We start from the raw sequence: 7,160 nt of genomic DNA, 5'->3' as shown, positions 1-7,160 counted from the left end.
CTAAACCACCCAGGCATCCTGCCAGTGCTTCTTAAATAGTGGTGATCTTGCCCTTCAAGAGATGCTTGACCATGTCTGAAGACATTTTTGTTTGTTATGACTTAGAGTGCTCCTGGCATCTAGTGGGTAGAGGCCAGAGACACAGCTAAACATTCTCTAATGCTCGGGAGAGTTCCCACAACGAAGAATTGTCTGGCCCCAAAGGTCAAAGTGCCGAGGCTGAGAAACCCTGGGCTGTCCTGCTGCCAGCCAATCCTCCCCAAGAGAAGCAGCATCATAATTATAAATGGGGTACAACAGGTAATATTTTATCTTGACTGGAATGTATTCTTTTCAGTCATGAGGAAGATTTTCTTTCCATTTAGTAAGGTGGAGTAACTATCCCGTTACATACCTAACTATCCTCTCAACAGATTCCTTCGGCATTCCTGAGATTCTTAGATCTTCCTGACAAGTAAACGGTTGATAATGTGAAAGTAACTTTGGAAATTGGAATTGCTTATAAATTTTAAAAAGGACTCACGAAGTCTCTTATAACTTGCTGGGTTTTTGTTTGTTTGTTCGTGTTTTGCAGAGTAGGGGGCAGGGGGCAGGTGAATCTTTCATGCATTTCCAACATAAGTGATACTACAAATGGTGACATCTCAGCTTAATCTGCAAGAATTGGCTTAATGCATAGAACGATGAAAGGACAGTGACGACACACAATTGCAGTCTTAGTGACTTCTGTGTCTGCAGTGGCTTCTATGAGGATATGGATTCTGAGCTGTGGCCCGAGCATCAGGCCCAGTAGCTAGAAGTGCTTTCAGAGGATGGTTGATGCTGCTAAATTCTGGGGCCACCTAGAACTGGGCACATTGCTGTCTCAATGCAACCAGGGTTCCATTAGCAAGGAAGAACAGAGAGGTTAGGCCGGAAACCAGCAGTGCCTGTCATGGGGTTGTCTAGCGTGTGTGGGTTGGTAGTTTGGACGATCTGGGGTGAAGTTTTAGTTCTAGCATTTCCTGCCTGGATGGCCTTGGAGAAGTTGCTCAATGTCTTTGAAGGTCTTTCTACATTTGTCAAATGGAGATGATAAGAGTGTCATGGTGCGGTTTCAATGCCTGGAACATGCCAGAAGCTTAAGATAGGCCAGGCTTCCCCCTTCCCACTGCATATGTTCGCTCTCATTAGTACTTGCTTGGTGCAATATCACATCTTTAAGGAATGTCAGTATCTGCCCAAATCTGTGGTCAGCTCCAACCACATCATTAAAATTGCTGCTAACTTAGAACCTGCTGGAGTGGATGGAGCAACCTCACAACTTCGCAGCCAGTGAGCTATCAGAAAGCCTGGTGAGTAGTGAGCAGCCACTGAGCAAGGACAGTGAAGCTGATCTTGGTGGCTCTGCTGTGCCTTCAGATCGTCATGGCAGGAAGAGGTAAGGGGCCATGGGCAAAGCTGGAGGCTGTGACATCGTCTCTCCTTGATGTCAACTGCCCTTCCCCACACAACTGCTGAGCAGACCAGACCCTGGGATGGGACAAATTGAAACTGGGGATGGGACAGACCGAGCAAGCTCACTCCTCCCTCTCTAGCTTGTCCGGATTTCTTTCGTCCAAGTGAAGCCCAGCAGGTGTCCTGTTAGAAAAGCAGGGACTCTGGAGGAATTTGCAAAGACGACCGGCCACACGGTTTCGCTGGTAGATATCTGTGACGTTTCCCTGAGGAAGTGTGTTTACAATAAGAGAATGACAGAAAGCAGTTACGTGATTATGGAGGTACATCCTATGAATAGTTTGGGGGTCTGGAAACATCTAGCTCTGGAAGGTCGCAAACCAACTCGGACTCTCCAGAGGCCCAAGACAAGCTGTTGAAGAGCTCCTCCCATCTACTTTTGGAGGGAGGAGGAGCATTCGTTCAGTGTTGCCTGATCGAGGGTGTCTTTCAGATAGCAGGGCTCAGTGTGAATCCCAAGTCACACTGATGCTGTGGGAAGACCCCTACCTGGACTCCAGGGATCTGTGTTCGAACTTCTCTAATGGCTGTGTGCCCGGGGGCAGGTTGTTTAACTTCTCATGCTCTCCTTTCCCTCATCTGGAGACCAGAGAGTTGGACCGGGTGATCCGTAAGGTCCCCAACCAGCTTGGCAGTGGGGACTTCACACTGCAGGACATTTCATGCGAAATGTCCCAGCATTCCTTTTCTCTTTTTTTTTTTTTGAAATGTAATTCTGCCATTCCCTTCTCTGAGCCTCAGTTCCCTCACCTGCAAAATTGGGGTAATTACACCCACTGCATGAGGCTGCCATGATATAATGTGTTTAAAGTATCTTGCACATAGAAGGCGCTTGAAAAATGGTTGATATTATTATCCTTTTATTATTGGTGTTCTTATTAGCTCTTGGCTGGGATTATTCCAGGGAGTCCTGATGCATGATCAAGAGAGTGGAGCCCTGGCCCAGCCTGGCATTGTTTCTCTCGGCTTCTGGGCCCTACCTGGTTTCCTGATTTGGTGCTGGGAAGACCCAAACCCATTGGGTCAAGTCTATGTCCTTTTGGTCCACTATGGACCCCCCCCCCCCAACATCTCCTCCCAGCAAGGTGTATTGAAACAGAAATTAACCTATGGTCTCCCTTGCAGACATTTGCTTCTTTACAGCAAAAACAGCTTTGCATTGACCTTGAATGGTATTCTTTGAAACGCTGGCAAGATGCTGCTGTTGGAACAGTACCTTACAACGTCTTATGTTCCCCTTGCAAGGGTAGAAGTCGGTATCACACTGGGTTCTCTCAGCTGGAGAGTGAGCGAGCATCTTATAAATCCTTTGGTTAAATGCTTTGGAGGGTGGTCCACAAACTTGCAGAAAATGAGCCCTGTGTCGGGCAAACCAGTGGAAGTGGCTTGATGTTCGCTGGCTGTACCTTGGGCAGAGAGCTGCCCTGCTCCTCTGTCAGAAGCACGGCCCGTGAAAGAATGCCTTTCTCTAAAAATAGGGCAGTTTCCGGAGGCATGGCTGCACCAGCACATTAGTCTTCCCGGCAGCCTCGGGACAGGCCAGCTGATAAAACTTTCTCCTCCGGGTGCCCTAGATTACTCACAGCTGTTTTCCCGACCAAAGGGCCCGGGGATGCTGGCCTCAGGCCACATGTCAGGTGCCTTTCATCAAACACTCCGTGTGAGGCGGGAGTCGGCGTAATCAGTCTGGAAGCCCGGCCAGCCCTCTAGAAAGGATTAGGAAGGGTTGGCATCCTGAGCTGTAAGTACATTCCAAACCCCAGCAATCTCCTTGTTTCACTTTCCATGTACATATGTTTTTTCTTTTTGCCTTCTATCAAAGTTTGGACTTTTCTTTCCATCAGAAGTTGGGGGATGGTATAGTAAAGTGGTTAGAGGTGCGCTCTGGAGCCAAACTTCCTGGGTTTGAAGCTTGTTTTTTTGTGTTTTTGGTTTTTGCTTTTAATTAGTAAAAATTTTTTAGAGTTTTATAGTCACAGAAAACTTATATACCCGCGTCCCCACGGATGCACATGCCACATGCCCGCTGTGGATATCCCACACTTGGGGGTACATTTGTTAACATCGATGAGCTCACACTGACACGTCATTAGCACTCAAAGTGCAGAGTCTAACTGGGGTTTGCTCGGGGTGTGGTATATTCTGTGGGTCTGAGGAAATGTGTAGCGATGCATGCACTATTGTAGTATCATACAGAGTAGTTTCACTGCCCTAAAAATCCTGTTTCTCCCCATCCAGAAGGTCAAATAGTTGGAATTGTACCATATGTAGTCTATTCAGATTGGCTTCTTTCATGTAGTAATATGCCTTTAAATTTCCTCTATGCATTTTTATGGCTTGAGCTTATTTCTCTTTAGTACCAACTAATATTCCAGTGTCTGGATGTATCATAGTTTATCCATTAAAGGACAACTTGGTTACTTGCAAGTTTTTGTTCTTGTTTTTTTTGGCAATTATAAATAGTTTTCAACTTCTTTGGGTAAATGCCAAGAAGCATGATCGCTAGATCATATGGGAAAAGAATGCTTAGTTTTGTCAAAACCTGTCAAACTGTTTTCCGAAGTGGCTGTACCACTTTGCACTCCCACACGCAATGAATGAGAGTTCCTATTGCTCTGCATCCTTGCCAGCATTTGGTAGTGTCAGCGTTTGGTATTTTTGAAGCTTTTGATGACATGGGGCAAGTTACTAAACCTTCTCTGCCATGGTTTCCTAGTTTGTGAAACCTGGAAAACAGTAGCACCTTTATTATTGGGTTGTTATGAGAATGAAGTGAAGCCACACACATAATGCATGTACGACAAGGCTGGCGTGTGTGAGCTCTCAATAAACATTAGCTATGATGTTTGGATTAGGTCGGATTTCTGTTCTCAAAAACACTTGAGTTTCTTGGGCACAAAATGATGTTTATGTTGGGGGTGGATTCCATAATTTATTTAATTATTTAATTATTTTTTAATTTTTATTTTTGAGAGAGAGAGAGAGTGTGTGTATGTGTGTACAAGCAGGGGAGGGGCAGAGGGAGAGAAGACTGAGGATCCAAAGCAGGCTCCGTACTAATAGCAGAGAGCCCAACACAGGGCTCGAACTCACAAACCGTGAGATGATGACCTGAGCCGAAGTCAGACGCTTCTGAGCCACCCAGGTGCCCCTATTTATTTTTTTAAGTTTTTATTTGTTTGAGAGAGAGAGAGAGAGAGAGAGAGTGCGAGCGAGTGGGGGGGAGTAGGGGGAGCAGAGAGGGAGGGAGACAGAGAGAATCCTAAACAGACTCCACACTCTTGGTGCAGAGCACAGTGCAAGGTTCAAACTCACGAACAGCAAGATCAGGACCTGTGCCGGAACGAAGAGTTGGATGCTGAACTGACTGAGCCACCCTCTCCACAAATTTTTTAATAATGAGCTTTGGCCCCATGCTGAGGACTTCATATACTGTCTGATGTGAATACTACTACTGTGCTACGGAGCAGATACCAGCATTTTCAGATGAGGAAGTCACGGCCTTGAGAGGTTGATTGATTTAGTTAACTGATTTAGTTAAAGCTTGAACTGATTTAGTGAAAGTCACCCAGCTAAGAAGTAGAGGTGGGTGGGGCTTGAACATGAGTTGGGGTGACATCAATATCCAGCCGCCTCCCTCCCAACCTGGTCTCCCTGCCAACCTGCACCTTTGGCTTGGAATTTAGATTTACAGTCTTTCCAGACCATTCTCTGGTTAAGCAAGAAGTTAGGCTCACATGTTAGCATTAATTGTACCCCAATCTTGACACATCAAAACGATTATGTTGAAGTTCGGGTAAACTGTTCATCTGGGGGCTCAGCCAGCCTCTAGGGTTTGCACAGGCTGCTGCATGCTTTCCCCATCTCCTCACGCGGCCAGCTCCCCCTCCGCCCTCAGATCTCAGCTGACACGTTATTTCCTGCAGCGAGGCTTCTTGGTTAGGTGCCCCCGCTGCTCTCTTAGCACCCCGTCTTTTTCCCATTGTAGTTTTTGTCCCCCCGTAGTATTCTCTTACGTCTGACCCCTCGGCTAGGCTGAGCTCCATGAACGCAGACACGCTATTGGTCTTGCTCACTGTTGTTTGCGCAGCCCTCCGGCTGGCACCTGGCACCTAATGTGGGATTAACGAGCGTCAGTGGAATGAATGACTGAATGGCTGGGCATAAGGGCTGGTGCTGGACCGCAGCACTGGGTGTGGTGTTTCATTTTCAGGCCCCGGCTCTAGGGACTGCGACGTTGACATCCCATCTCAGGAACTCACCATGGTGTTTGACTTGGGATCATCCCACTTCTGGATCTTCTTCCCACGGCAACGGCAAGGCATGCAGTGAGGAGTGACAGGGCTAGAGGTGTTTTAAGTAGACTCTTAGGCAGGAAAGCTCTTCTCCCCAACTCGCTCACTCTGTAAGCAGGGTATGAACCCCAAATGGGCTTAATTCATTCTCTGGCCCCTTGTGTTCTAGAGTGGAGGGTCTCCCAATGACCTTCCCAGGGTCTCAACTGGAGATAGATTCGTTGGTACATAGTGGTGTGGTCATATTTGTTGTTAAAATGTAAATATACTGCCACATTGGTTGGTAAAGAACCATTGCCTGGAGTCTCCCCAGTGTGCCAGCTTCTCTGGACCCTCTCCTGAGACTGTTACCTCCCTGAAATCTAGAAAATAGAGCGGTGATGTCTGGTGCAACAGAAAGCTTCCGGGACCCTCTTTCATGGCTGGTGTCGTACTTCTTCAGTCTGAGTTTTTACATAACTTGAGTATTGCCCTTGGTAGAGTCCTTCCTGTGTTCATGGGAAATGATCCAGGGAAGAGGGGACAAAGGCGAAGAGGATCAGGAGAAGATTCAGGCAGTGTGCCTATCTCCCCGGCATTTGCATAGAATTGAGAGAATGTGGGAATTTGGGCATTCCAGATGAATGATGAGTTGTTTACCCCGTGGTCTCCAGCTACCCACTGCACAGTCACTCTCTATGTTCCTTCATGAGCCATCTACCTGGAGAAGGTTTTTGGACCAATAGCCACTGATTATTGAGCTTTTACTATGTGCTTCGTACTCAGATAAATGTCCATTTACCTCTCCTAACAACTCTGTGACTCTGAAGAGTTACCCTGATTTTCCAGATGAGGAAACGGGTCTGAGACGTTCAGCCGTGCTCCAGTCGTAGAGCAGAGGTGGCAGAGGTTGGGAGTCTGCCTCAGATGTCGCAGCTCTAAGGGGACTGTACCGGAGGGGAGCATCTTAGTTCTAAGGCAGTGGCACAGGAGGCACTTTCCAGGAAACGTTATGCTCATGAGAAGTGGTAGTTATTCTGATCAGGAAAGTGAAACAGATTTGCGGAGACAGCTGCCACATGGCCATGTCCCTATGGTGGCCAGAGGGAAACTTGCCAAGAATCTCAAGCCCTGTAGATGGCTGTCTGGGAGCTCACCGTGCTCAGAGACTCTGTGCTGACCTCTCCTAGAACGGAGCCAGGCACAGGTCCCTGCAGTTCACCCTCGACACCTGCCCCGAGGACAGTGCGCTTGGCTGACTGGCCCTGACCTGTCCAGAAGTTCCATTGCCACACTCCATCTCTATAGCAACCCTGGCTCTCTGGGCAGTGCACTTGGGCGGGCTGGTACATAGAACTCCCGGCAAGGCCCTCTGGGTCAGATTCTTCC

Source organism: Crocuta crocuta, unplaced genomic scaffold, assembly GCF_008692635.1.
Source record: "Crocuta crocuta isolate KB4526 unplaced genomic scaffold, BGI_CrCroc_1.0 scaffold97, whole genome shotgun sequence".
NCBI lineage: Eukaryota > Metazoa > Chordata > Mammalia > Carnivora > Hyaenidae > Crocuta > Crocuta crocuta.
Note: the sequence above shows the minus strand (reverse complement) of the source record.